Source organism: Cornus florida, unplaced genomic scaffold (genome assembly GCF_030987335.1).
Source record: "Cornus florida cultivar Cherokee Brave unplaced genomic scaffold, ASM3098733v1 CherokeeBrave_3.0.0_Hap2_Chr05, whole genome shotgun sequence".
NCBI lineage: Eukaryota > Viridiplantae > Streptophyta > Magnoliopsida > Cornales > Cornaceae > Cornus > Cornus florida.
This window is the reverse complement of record NW_026775575.1, coordinates 73,316,795-73,331,494: the sequence shown is the minus strand read 5'-3', so window position 1 is coordinate 73,331,494 and position 14,700 is coordinate 73,316,795.

The following is a 14,700-nucleotide window of genomic DNA, read 5'->3' as shown; positions in this document are numbered from 1 at the left end:
CGTGAATCCCATTAATTTCTTTCCCTTTATCTTTTTTTTTTTCTTTTTTTTCTGAATTTAATTTCGCCATACATTTGATGGTAATTCCATGCAAATGACACCACCATGTAATAGTTTGGGTACGTAAAATAACTAAAAGTAATTAAAAATCCTTTGATTTTTTATTTTTTATTAAAAGAAAGTCACAAACTGTAAAAAGAAACCAGAGGTCAAGTGAGACCAGAATGAATACGGAGGCTGACTACAATTATCGGAGGATTTGAAGCAAAAGGAATATATGGAATTCAAATACGCGGAGATGACTCAAGTCATAGACCCGACCCGGATTCCTACCTAGTTTACGTTCAATATGCGTGTTATGAAGAAGGATTTTATGAAGCCAAAGAGATTAACATACTTTTAAGACTTTACTCGAGGGTGTATTAATTTACGTCCCAAAATAGAGTTGAAAAAGTCCCAAATAGAGCAGTGTGACCAAACACTGTCACGTTTAAGTGTGGCGTATGTTACATGCTTAACACCAAATAAAAACGTGGGTTTGGAATATTAATAATAAGTGTAAATATTATACTAATTTGATCGTGCCTCAATGTACCAAATACTTTGGCTTTAAATGTATTTGAACCTAGCTAGGTCATAAATCTTTTTTTTTCTTAGTATTCTCTTTCACATTGAGGACAAGTACCATTGAGCTAGTAATGTCACATGCCAATTTTATTTGTCAAATAATATTAGGTTCACTTATCAAAATAAAACAATTAAGGTTATTGATGGTGAGGAGTGTGTCCTGATTTTAGGCCCACTTCAGACCATCAATAGCCTTAATTGTTTGAGTATGACAAGTAGACCTAACAAATAAACTCGAATATTATTTTCTTTTTAATTTTGATGTAGAGACCATTTGAGGCTGACTTGGGAAGGAAGAAACAAAGCAAATTACATTGTCATTCTTTTTCCAAGACCAGCAATTCAAGCCCATTTTAATATTAAAAAAGACCATTTGAGACTGACCTCCACCGAGAGGAAGAATCACACCAAATCCCAAAACCCCAAGAGAAGATGTTGAACAAGACTTTCGCACTATTGACTGAAATTTAAGATTTGTTTTATTTTTTCTTTTACTTATTATAAATTTAAAATAAAAAATACTTGTCACCGTGCCCTTGTGTTATATTTGTTAGAAAAGTGTAAATAAAACTTGCCTACAACGTACATATTCATCATGTTAGAACTGTAACGTGAATATGGCTTTGGGTGTTCATGTATATGATGTTAAACTATAACGTAAATATCAACTGTTTCAATGTGAATATCCAAGAGTTTTTCAACTATTCATGTATTCTTTTGTATAGATGCATTTTTGAGTCAAAAAGAGTATTACACAGACGAGGTTCGCCGTATCCACGGGTTTGAAGTGCTTCTACTGGTGGATGGGACCGTTGTACCCTAGGAGATAAGCGCCATGGAGACTGTTAGTATCATACAGGGTGTAAATTGTCTTAAGGATATAGTATCAAATACTAGCCTCAATCCAGGTTCTTTATATATTTATTTATTATTATTATTTTATTACTTTAATTTGCATGTTTAATTAAATATAGAGTTACATATTTAATTAATTATTTTTAGCATATTCTTAATTATCTCATGGCATATTAGTATAAAGTTTGTTATATCTTAAATGTCACATGAAGTATATATATTTTCTAACAATCTTAAGATAGTTTATTTCGTACTTTGTTTTATTATATGCTTCTATTTAAGATATAAATAAGTAAAGAATATACTAATTGTTGAAGAAAAATTCCGCTGCGACCGAAAACCTGCAAGAAAAGGTCAAAGGAGATCGAGGTACAGGTTTGATACCAGTAGGAGGGGCTCCGTCGATCATGACGAGCAATGACTCAAACCCAAAGACCCTAGTTGACAGGAGAAGTGGGCATCTTACTCGAAGCCCATCCTGTCGGTACCACACCGATACCTCAATCGCCTTTGACCTTTTTTTACAGGTTTTCGATTGCAGCGGAATTTTTCTTCAACAGTTGGCACCGTCTATGGGAACCGATAATGGTTCTTCAGTTGCGATCTGGAACTCAAGTTAGAGGTTAACACCAACCGAACCATGACGGCGATCATCAGTTACACTATGACGATGATCATTAGTTGCACCATGGTGGCGATCATTAATGGCACCCAGAAGGCCGGTGATCGGTCGCACCATGATGGCGATCATCAGCCATACCATGATGGCGATTACCAATCCCTCTAGTCACAGCAGGATAGCTATGATACCTCTCGATTCTAGAGCCACGGGTGATCAAGTCCGAGCACAGATCCAAGGGATACCAAACAATGAAAGTATTTAATCGAACACAGAATACAAAATAAATTTAAGAATAATAAATAACTGAAAGAAATTAAATAAATAATCCTTAACTTAAATAAATAAACAATCTTCCAAAAGAAACATCCAAATCCTATGATACCATTACAACTTGGGAATCCATAATGTGGATCCCTAAATTCCAAATGAATAAAATAAATAAATCCAAAAACTAGAACATAAAGAGAATCCTACGTGGAATTGGAAAAATGATGTGGATTGTCTCTGCTTAGCACGAACAAGCTTTATGTCTGAAACTAATGAACACCTGAAAAATAATATTGGGTCAGGCCCACGAACAAGTCCTTTCTAAGGCAACCCAAATAGAGTTCAGAGAAACTACACATCTATAGCTAACCCATGCAATAACTATATAGTCCATAAATATATATAGATACACACTAAAAGGGCTCCTTCTGGACTATAGGGCGTCCTCAACTTAAATAGTAGGTAACATGCAAAACACATATATAGTGGGCATGAGTATCTAGACCTACGTACCAAGGCATACTACAATCCACTATAGCCAGATAACCACCCTATGCACTATATGTGATACCCCTTGATTCTAGAGCCACGGGTGATCAAGTCCGAGCACAGATCCGAGGGATACCAGACAATTAATATATAATTAAACACGGAATACAAAAATGAATTTATAAAATAAAATAATAAAAGCTGAAAAGAATTCTAAATATGAAAATCCTCAAAAAAATTATAGATTAATATAATTTAAACTTTCCAATATCCGTACAACTCGAGAATCCATCTAGTGGACCCTTCATAACCCTAAATGAAAGTACAATACAGAACCAAAATCCAAAACTAAAATAAGAATGGAAATCCTACATAGTCAGAGGAATGAGTGACTGTGTTTAGTCAGCACGATCAAGCTCTAAGCCTGGAACTAACGAACACCTGAAAAATAAGAGTGGGTCAGGCCCACATGCAAGTTCTATCCTACTACAATCCATATAGAAACATGATACGCAGACACATCCTAGATAGCTCAACAATAACTAAAGTAGTCCATATATGTCTCAGCCTGAGTAGAAGGTAACATGCAAATCGCACGTAACGTGGTCATGTATACCTAGACCTACCAGGGAACATCATTAGGTCCAGTTATCCATCCTAGGCGATTGATAAGCGCCGAATATTGTATATTCAAGCGCCCTAAATTGCATTAGTAAAGTCCGTTGTATGTTAATTTATGTAGATTATCTTCATTTCGATGTTTTTATGCATTTTCAGGTTCATTGGCCAAAATGGAACAAGAATAAGGCCTTGTGGAATCTTGAGCAACAAAAGGTGCCAATGCTGAATTCTGGCAGCAGTAGAACCTGGGCTTTGTCGCCATTTTCGACCTAGCAAACTCAAGAACTAGACTTCCATCATAACATGAAAGATTTAGATCTCTGAATCAGCTTTCCAAATCTTCAAGTGGTTCATCATTCGGAGTTCGGAGCAGAGAGTTATGACCTTCGTAACAGAGGTGCGCAGAACTGCCTGGCAGCACTGAAGTACTGCCTTTCTCCCCATTTTCGACCAACCAGACTTGAGAATTGGGTCTTCATCAAAACATGAAGTTTTTAAAGCACTGAATCAGCTCTTCAAATCTTCAAGTGGTTCATCATTCAGAGTTTGGGGCACAAAGTTATAGCAGTTTTACCAAAATAGGTCAGCGCTGAGCAAGAGGAGCATGTTGCACATTGCACTAAGTTAGAGTGCTCGAGATCACCAAGCGAGTGCTCGAAAATCAGGCAGAATGCCCTTCGGAAATGGCTCATTTCAGCCCACTTGCACATTGGTTTCCTCAATGCCATCTTCCTTCTTTATGAAGTGGTTGGAGGTGTTCCTTGGAGGAGAGAGGGTGTTGTTGGAGCATAAAAAGCTACCCAAGGGCCACACATTAGGATTCTTTGATCTTTAGCAAGATAGAGGAGAGAGAAGAGAGCAAGAAGAAGAGGGTTCTTGGAGCAAAAGGAAGGGAGCTCGAAAATGGAGGAAAAGGGCAAGCTTCTTCCTTCTCCTAGCTCACTCATGGGTAACTAAACCTCATCTAGGGAGGTGATGAAGCCTCCCCTTTTGTTCATGTTCTAGATTAGGTTCTATTTTGGGGATTATAATGTATAAACTTTGGTCTTTTCATAGTTTAAGAGCTTATTACTTCTTGTAATGAACATTCATGTTTAAATGATTGATGTGAGTTATTTAGCTTGTCTTGATGATTCTTACATTAGTCTTATTGCTTTTATTTTCATAGTGACAATGAAGATATTAACTATGAATGGTTTTCAAGGCATGTTAATTTTGAAACTTGATATTCCATTGCTTAGGTACCTCCTTTGATGGACTATGCTTGATTCTTACTTTCATGTGCTTCATCATTTGATTGAATGCTTGATGGTCTTTTGCTTAAGTTAATGTATTTGATACTACACCCTAGTCTAGGTAGTCCAAATGTGTTGTCTTTTGATAGACCATTCTTGTTTTAATCTCATGAACTTTTTATTGGTTATGAAGCAACTATGTGTTGCTACATAATTCTTGATCATTGCTTATATAGTGTTTATCCCCAATTTAGTCTTGATTTAGCATGTATTTAGGGCGTAGGTGGATTCACTTCTCTAGTTTCCCCTTTTATTATCTCTAACTCTCATTTACTAGCACTACTATTTTATGCATTCTAAGTTCTAAGTTTAAGTGACAAACAACCAAAACCCTCTATAAACCCATTATCATTCTAAGAACAATTCTAGACACTTAGGTTGCCATAGACTAGCGCAGTCCCAGTGGTTCGACTTACCCGACCAATAGCCCTATTTTACAATGATTCGTGCTATTGCGAAGGTTGATGTTTAGTTGATCAACCGATTAATTTTTGGCGCCGTTGCCGGGAACTTGCATACGGTTTAGCAACCAAAGTTTTAGGGTTAAACTTAGTGTGATTGTTAATATTGTGTTGTGCATATTTCTCGTGTGGTTTAACCATTTTTATGTTGTAAGATTCTAGGGACTCGACTCTCGCCGTGGGAACGCTAGCAAAGTGTAAGTCTAGAGGACCCTAGGTAAGCTTCTTGACCTTTTAGTTTCGCATTGTTATATTTTGTGCATGTGTTAAGCTTAAAAGTAGTTAATTCATTTGCAAGCATCGGTCCTTGTTGAGGCCATTTATTTTCTGTCTTGATAATTGAGGAGAAAGGGAACATCGTATGTGGAGTTGATGATAAAGATTTGTTGTGATGCTGTTGTTGTGAATTGTTGATGTTTGGCCGTAGGTCACTCTCTCTTCCCACACTTGACTCGCCTATTGATATAAATTCACTTGAAAGAACTCTTAGACGGAACCTTAGGGAACCCACTTTTACAAGGGACCTTGAAACTGAATTCAATATAATGGGGGATAACGTAGGAAATCCGGGGAATGAAAGGGCTGAAATTCCTAATGTAGAACCAATGACTCTTAGAGATCATTTCATTCCTACCACCTATGCTTCTCCTTCTTGTATAGTGATGCCAAACATCGATGCAGCTCAATATGAGATCAAGTCTAGTACCATTCAAATGCTTCCATCATTTCATGGCTTTGATAATGAAGATCCATATAAGCATCTTGATGAGTTCCTTGAAATCTGTTCGACCATCCGGTTGAGAGGTTTTCCGGACAATGCACTTCATCTCCATCTTTTCCCATTCTCCCTAAAGGATAGGGCAAAATATTGGTTGAACTCCCTCGCTCCCAACTCTATTACTTCTTGGGCTCAATTGCAACAAGAATTTCTTAAGAAGTATTATCCGGTGAGTAAAACCAACCAAATGAGGCGTTCCATTCTAAGCTTTTCTCAAGTTGATGGAGAACAACTCCACGAGACTTGGGAAAGGTTACAAGATCTTCTTCGGAAGTGTCCTCATCATTTGATGCCAAAATGGCAATTAGTGCAAGCTTTCTATGCTGGCTTGACCGAAACCCATAGATTCATGGTTGATTCTTCTTGTGGTGGGACGTTCATGTCCAAGAATGCGGATGAGGCTTGGACCTTACTTGAGAATTTGAGTGAAAATTCACTTCAACACAATTCTCGTAGGGCTCCGACCACAACCACTCCAAACAACACCAACCCTTGTCAACCAAAGTCAATAAGGGATGAATCATCTCAAGTGGATGCCATCGCTCATAAATTCTACCAATTGATGGCACCACATCTTCCTCCTTCATTGTCTCAAAATTCGGCAAGTTCAGTTTGTGCTTCATGTACTAGTCCATTCCATCTCTCGGAAGATTGCCCCACACCGGAGCAATTTCCTAGTCCCAACCAAGAGCAAGCTAATGCCATGTTCTCGCGGCCCGGGAACAATCCATATTCCAACACCTACAATCCGGGTTGGCGAGATCATCCGAATTTCTCGTGGCGGCAACAAGCCCCACAGAATTCCCAATTCCAAAACCAAGGGCGGCAAAATCAGCCCTCTTCTCAATATCAAGGTAGACTTTTCCAAGCCTCTTCAAGCTACCGTCCTCCTTACAATCCAAATGTCTCCAATCAACCTCCTGTGTGTCCAACTGACGAGATAGTAGCTGCAAACAAGCAAATGATGGAATCATTAAATAAGCAAATAATGGATGCCAACAAGCAACTCTTGGCATCCTTGCAGCCTACTCTCCAAATGGTTCACTCTCATACTCAATCCATAGCTAATCTCAAAAATCAAGTGGGCCAAATAGCTAACTCGATGAATCAATTGCTTCAAAAGGACAAGGGCAAGCTTCTCTCTCAACCTTTTGAAAATCCTAGAGGAATGTATGTGATTGACGAAACCCCTCCTCCGAGTGGGCCGACTCATGAACAAGTTCAAGCTATCACCACCCTTCGGAGTGGTAGAGTGGTTGACAACAAGGTCGATGGAGACAAAAGTGAGGAAGTTTCTCCTTTGAAAAATCCAAATTCAAGCTCTTCTAATCTAAATTCTTATCCAAATACCATTCACGAAAATCCCATACATGTCTCCCCAAATGTGGAAACTACTTATGAGCCAAAAGCTCCTTTTCCTCAACGTCTTCAAGAGTCGACACATTTTGGGAACAAGAATTGTAAAATTCAAGACATGTGGGAAGTTTTCAAGCAAGTGAAGATTAACTTGCCCCTCTTGGATGCTATCAAGCAAATCCCTCCCTATGCAAAATTTCTCAAAGATTTGTGCACTCAAAAGCGCATTTCTAGAAATCATTTGCCAAAAAAAGTGAGGTTGACTGAAAATGTTAGTGCTATCATTCAGCACAGCACTCCCCCGAAGTATAAGGATCCGGGTGCCCCCACAATCTCGTGCGTCATTGGTGACAGCAAAATCGAGAGGGCCCTCCTTGACTTAGGAGCTAGTGTGAATTTAATTCCATACTCGGTCTACCTACAACTTGGTTTGGGAGATCTTAAGCCGACTTCCGTGGTTTTGCAACTTGCCGATAGATCGGTCAAGCATCCACGAGGTATTCTCGAGGACGTTATCATCAAAGTGGACAAATTCTACTTCCGGTAGATTTTGTGGTTCTTGATACGGAACCGGTCCATGACCCAAAAAAGCACATTCCCGTGATCCTTGGTAGGCCATTTTTAGCCACGGCTAATGCATCAATTAATTGCCAAACCGGGGTGATGGACATTGCTTTTGGAAACATGCAAGTCAAACTCCACATCTTTCATGCAACTCAACATCCCTCTAATGAGGATGATTGTTTTCTTGTGGATGTCATCGATGAAGTGGTCGAAGAATCTCTCCCCTTCATCTTAAGCAAAGATCCCTTTGAAACTTGCATGTCCCATTTTGACTTCTCAAACTTTGATGTTGATCAAGCCATTCAAGAAGTCAATTCCTTGCTTGATATTAATGCTATCATGGATGTACCTCCTTGGAAAATTCCAAAAGAACCACTTCCCCAACTTTCCACCACTCCTCCGGTCCCATTATTGTTATCTCCGCCACAACTTGAGCTTAAGCCGCTCCCGGCCCATCTCAAGTATGTGTTCCTTGGTCCAAAGCAAACCCTTCCGGTCATTATTGCCTCGGACCTTCGAAAAGACCAAGAGACCAACCTTTTAGCGGTGCTCCAAGAGCATAAAGAAGCTATTGGTTGGACAGTGGCAGATTTGAAAGGAATTGACCCCTCCATTTGTATGCACCGCATTCATATGGAGGATGACGCAAAGCCTACTAGAGAGGTCCAGCGCCGGTTAAATCCAAACATGAAGGAAGTGGTCATGAAAGAGGTGATCAAATTGTTAGATGCGGGAATCATCTATCCTATCTCTGATAGCAAGTGGGTGAGCCCCACACAAGTTGTCCCCAAGAAATTCGGGCTCACCGTTGTTGAAAATTCAGCGGGCGAGCTCGTGCCACAACGAACCACCACCGGGTGGCGTGTGTGCATTGACTATCGTAAACTCAACTCATCAACTAGGAAGGATCATTTCCCACTCCCATTTATTGATCAAATCCTAGAAAGGTTAGCCGGCCAAAGCTTCTATTGTTTTCTTGATGGTTATTCCGGCTATAACCAAGTGGCCATCGCCCCCCAAGATCAAGAGAAAACAACATTCACATGTCCCTTTGGTACTTTTGCCTATCGACGCATGCCTTTTGGTCTATGCAATGCACCGGCAACGTTCCAAAGGTGCATGATGTCCATATTCTCCGATATGGTTGAAAGGTTCTTGGAAGTTTTCATGGATGATTTTTCCGTATTTGGCTCCTCCTTTGACTCGTGTCTCAAAAATTTATCTCTTGTGCTCCAAAGATGCAAAGAGACGAATCTCATTCTAAGTTGGGAGAAAAGCCACTTTATGGTCCAAGAAGGCATTGTTTTAGGACATGTCATTTCTAAGCGGGGAATCGAGGTAGACAAGGCAAAAGTTGAGTTAATCTCTAATCTTCCTCCTCCAAATTCCGTCCGTCAAATCCGTTCTTTTCTTGGCCATGCCGGATTCTATCGTCGCTTCATCAAAGATTTTAGCAAAATCTCACGGCCCTTGTGTAATCTCTTAGCCAAGGATGTTCCGTTCAATTTTGATGACGCTTGCATGGAAGCTTTCATCAAACTTCGCATTCTCCTCTCCTCTGCCCCGATCATGAAACCCCCTAATTGGTCTCTTCCCTTTGAGATCATGTGTGATGCATCCGACTATGCATTAGGGGCGGTTTTGGGCCAACGTGTGGATAAACTTCCGCATGTCATTTATTATGCTAGCAAAACTCTCTGCGATGCCCAATTGAACTACACCACCACTGAAAAAGAATTGCTAGCTGTGGTGTACGCCTTGGATAAATTTCGCTCTTATCTTCTTGGCTCCAAGGTCATCGTCTATTCAGATCATGCTGCTCTTAGGCATTTGTTAGCGAAAAAAGAGACAAAACCCCGCCTAATTCGATGGATCCTCTTACTTCAAGAGTTTGACATTGACATCCGGGACAAAAAAGGGACCGACAATGTTGTCGCCGATCATCTCTCTCGCTTACTTACTGAGAAATCTTCAGAATTTGCAGCCATCCATGATTCCTTTCCGGATGAGCAACTTCTTCAAGTTTCACATTCTACTCTTCCATGGTTTGCGGATATTGTAAATTATCTTGCGGTTGGCAAAATTCCAGCTCATTGGTCCAAACAAGAGAAGGACCGATTTTTCTCCCAAGTCAAGCATTTCTTTTGGGAAGATCCAGAACTATTCAAGTATTGCCCGGACCAAATCATCCGGCGATGTATTCCTGAAACCGAGGCCACAAGCATTTAAAATTTTTGCCATACTCTTGCTTGTGGAAGCCATTTCAGTGCCAAAAAGACCGCTAACAAAATCCTTCAAAGCAGATTCTTTTGGCCTACCTTGTTCCGGGATGCATACAATTTTTGCAAATCGTGTGAACGATGTCAAAAACTTGGATCCATGTCCCGAAGAGACATGATGCCCCTCACCAACATTTTAACTGTTGAAATTTTTGATGTGTGGGGGATTGACTTCATGGGACCATTTCCATCTTCCTATGGCTATGAGTACATCCTTGTAGCGGTGGATTATGTGTCTAAATGGGTTGAAGCCGCGGCTACCAAAACCGATGATCATAAAGTCGTGATCCATTTCATTCAATCTCACATCTTTAGTCGTTTTGGTACGCCCCGAGCAATCATTAGTGATGGCGGATCTCATTTCCGAAATCGTTATCTCAAATTCGTCCTTGCTAAGTATTCAGTCATTCATAAGGTTGCTACACCTTACCACCCTCAAACGAGTGGTCAAGTAGAGATTTCTAACCGGGAGATTAAGCACATTTTAGAAAAAACGGTTAGACCGGACCGCAAAGATTGGTCATTAAGGCTAAACGATGCACTTTGGGCTTACCGGACAGCTTATAAGACACCCATTGGCATGTCACCATATCGACTTGTCTTTGGCAAAGCATGTCATCTCCCGGTAGAATTAGAGCACCGTGCTTATTGGGCCATAAAAAGGTTCAATTTTGATCTCAAACAAGCTGGCTCTAATCGTGCGTTGCAATTAAATGAACTTGAGGAATTGCGTAATGACGCGTATGAAAACGCAAAAATTTACAAGGCAAAGACTAAAGCTTTTCATGACAAACACATCATCAAAAAGTCTTTTGCCCCGGGACAAAAGGTCTGGCTTTTCAATTCCCGCTTGAAACTCTTTCCCGGTAAACTCCGGTCAAGATGGGATGGTCCATACATTGTCACTACCGTCTTTCCTCATGGAGCAATCGAACTTCATGATCCTGCAAGTGGATCACTCTTCAAGGTAAATGGCCAAAGGCTTAAGCCTTGCATTGACGGCACAATTCTAACCCGAAAAGTTGAGGAAGTCCCCTTGACGGATCCAATTTATGAGGATTAGTGCCTACTCTAGCTTGGTCTAGCTATCGACATTAAATTTAGCAAAGCAAGGGAATAAATTCTTTCGATGTTCCAAGCTTCCTTCTCTTTGAAATTGCTCGTGCCTTAAAAAAAAAAAATTTCTGGGAAACGGTTTAGAAAAGCCCAAAATTTGATTTTTCTTAGACCTTCTCAACTCTAATTTTCATTCCCGGAATTCTCCATCGCTTTCTAGCAATTTCATTAGATTTTTCAAATGCGACTCATGTGCATATTTTCTCATTTTTACTAAAAAGTTTGAAAATTTTCTCAAAATTCTTCATGCATTTGAGATGTTTAAACAGTTGAAAAATTGCAAGGTTTCAAAACAAAACTTTCAAAATTTCCCATGCATTGGAATGGAATGAATTTGCAAGTTTATAAATTTTCTCCGGAAATTTCATTCATGCATTGTGTGATGTTGCCAAGGTTTGAAAATTTTCTTACATCCACCCATGCTTTGTGTGATGTTCTGAAAGTTAGCATTTTTTTCCATGCATTAGATATTGCAAAGTTTGAAAAAAAAAAAAAAAAAAAAAAAAAAAAAAAAAAAAAAAAAAAAAAAAAATTCCATGAATTGTGTGATGTTGCATTGAAGAGATATTCACCATTTCCAAAATTTTCAAATTCATTCCAAGTCTGGAAATTTTCCAAAGATGATGCAATTTGAAAATTTTCTTCAGTTCATTCAAGCATTATGAGACAATTTGAAAATTTTCAGAAATTCTTCCATTCCATTCCATTGCATTTCCAAGTCGCCACCTTGCAAAATTCCTGGAATGATGTTGCAAATACATCAACATGCATGAAAATGCATGCAATAGTGCTCACTGTCTCCCATGGAATGAGATTGCAAATGCAAATGCATGGAATTTCCATGCATGGACTCCATTTTGAACAGCTTCCATTTCCATGTTGCTCACATTCCATATTCCTTTGCAACAATTTCAACTTCCATGGTGCTCACTGTCTTGCATGTTGTTCCCTTCACTCCTTGCTTCAGTCCTCCCAGTCGAGCTCACCCTAGCATACTGAGCCATTTTCGAGCACTCTATATTCTAGTTTGAGTGCTCGAATTTCATGCCCCAACACACCCAGCTCACTGCTCTCATTTCGAGCACTCGAGCTCCCTCTTCCGAGTGCTCGAACTCCCCATACAAACCACCCGTGCCTACTGTCTCCATGCAGAGCACTCGACCACCCCCTTGCGAGTGCTCGAAGCACCTCAACCCAACACAGGCACCTCAATCCATGTAGAGCTTTCGAATCACCAACCTCAACCCTCCTGCATGCATGCATGCATGCCCCTCAACCAACCCAACCCATCTCCATCACCATCTCTCTCTCGCCAACACACCCAACACTCACCACCTCACCAACCTCACACAAACTATGCAGCCTTGTCTGCATCACAACCACCCCACCCCAACCCATGCAAAACAACTTCCACCTCTTCACCAACCCAGCCTCAACCATAACAACCCTCCCAGCCACCCCCATGCACCAAAACCTCCACCAACTAACCCACCTCCTAACCTCTACCAACTCACACAACCTTCCTCATCTCCTCTCGACATCATGCATGCACACCCCATGCATGCATGCCACCCACAACCCACCTAAGCCTAACCAACTTACCTCTCGGCACCACCTCTCTCAGCCACTCCATGCACACCCCATGACATCCATGCATGCATGCAACCTCCATACATACATGCCAAACCAAACTCCCTCACCATCCCACCCCCAAGCTCACCACCCTCTCGGCATTTACAACCCACCACAACCATCCCAGCCACCCCCATGCACCAAAACTCTCCACCACACAACCCACCCCTCCCCACCCAAGCATGCAAGCCATGCATGCTCCCCACCACCTTTCTTCCCCTAGCAACCAACCTCCTCTCAACCCCAACCCACACCAACCCACCTCCTCCATGCACACACCATACCAAACACACCCACGCACCATGCAGCCTTGTCTGCACCCAAAACCACCACCTTCCTTCCTCCACACTTCACCACCCCACCATGCAACCCACACCAACTACAAAACCCACACCAACACAAACCCAACCCTCTCTGCCAAATTTTCGAGCACTCGAACCCAAGCTTCGAGTGCTCGTAGCTGATTGAGTCCTCTCACCCCTCGGCTCCCAACTCTCTGCCCCATTCTAGAGCACTCGAAGTCCAACTTCGAGTGCTCGAACCAAGCCTTCCTCTTTTAAAACCCACTCCACCCAACCACACACCAAACACCACCCCACCACCTTCCCCCTCCCGGCACCCAACCTCCTTCTCTCTCTCTCACAAGCACCCATCCTCAACCCAACACCCACACCACTTCTCACTCACCTCAATACCCCACCCCCCCATCCTCTCACCTCCCTCTTCCTGCCTTCCTTCTTGCTCTCGGATACCCTGAAATTCAGGTTTGTGTCCTCTTCATTTGTTTTTCTTTTCCTTTGTTCATTCATGGTGTTTTACAAGGAGGATGGGCTTGTAATGTTGGAGTTTGGTTCTGTTGATGCTTTGTTGTTGGTTTGTTGATAATAGGGCTTGTTTGTTTGTCAAAAATTTTGGGTTTCCTCCTCCTCCCCACTCATTTTCACCTTCTCCTTTTTGTGGTGCACACTAGGTGTTCGCTGAAATTCCTCAACCAAGTCCACCTCTCTAAATGTCTCGTGCCGGTCCTTCTCGCCCTCCTCGACCCTCTTCAGGTGCCCATGCTGTCACTCGTGAACGACCACGTGATCCTTGGGATCGCAAACAACTCAACTACGAACTCTCATTTCCGCTCACGGATGCCTTTGACATTCTACCCACAACTTCGTGGGCTGTAGCCGAATTGACTAACCGGCGTCTGCAACACATTTGCGCACCCCTTGCCAGGGTTACCTACCCTCGTGTAGTGCGCCTCTTCTACCAGAATCTCCAATGCCCTGAAGAGCCACCCATTTCTCTCACTACATCCATTGATGGCACCGCCTATGCTTTCACTATGACCGACATCATTCAGGTTTCTGGTTGCCCCATTGAGTGCCCCGATGACATTGTCAATCATGAGAATCTCCCTTTATATGAGGAGCTGGATACATTAACTGTGGCGCAGATTGCCGCTGCCATTTGCACTATTGACGATCCTACTCGGCCCCGGTCTTTTATCCGCAAAACCAATCTTCCGGAACGCCTATGGTTCATTGACACTGTCTTCAAGCACAATGTCTGCCCTTTGGTGCATAGCACCGAGCGTCGGGGCCTCTTTCTGCAAGCCTTATATGCCATGGACCAAGGCCAATGGTTCTCCATCCCAGAGCTCATTTGGACCACATTTATGAAGTTTTGGCATGATGCTCATAATACACGGGCTCCGCGAGTTGAAAATCGAAAATTGCCTTTGCCGTTT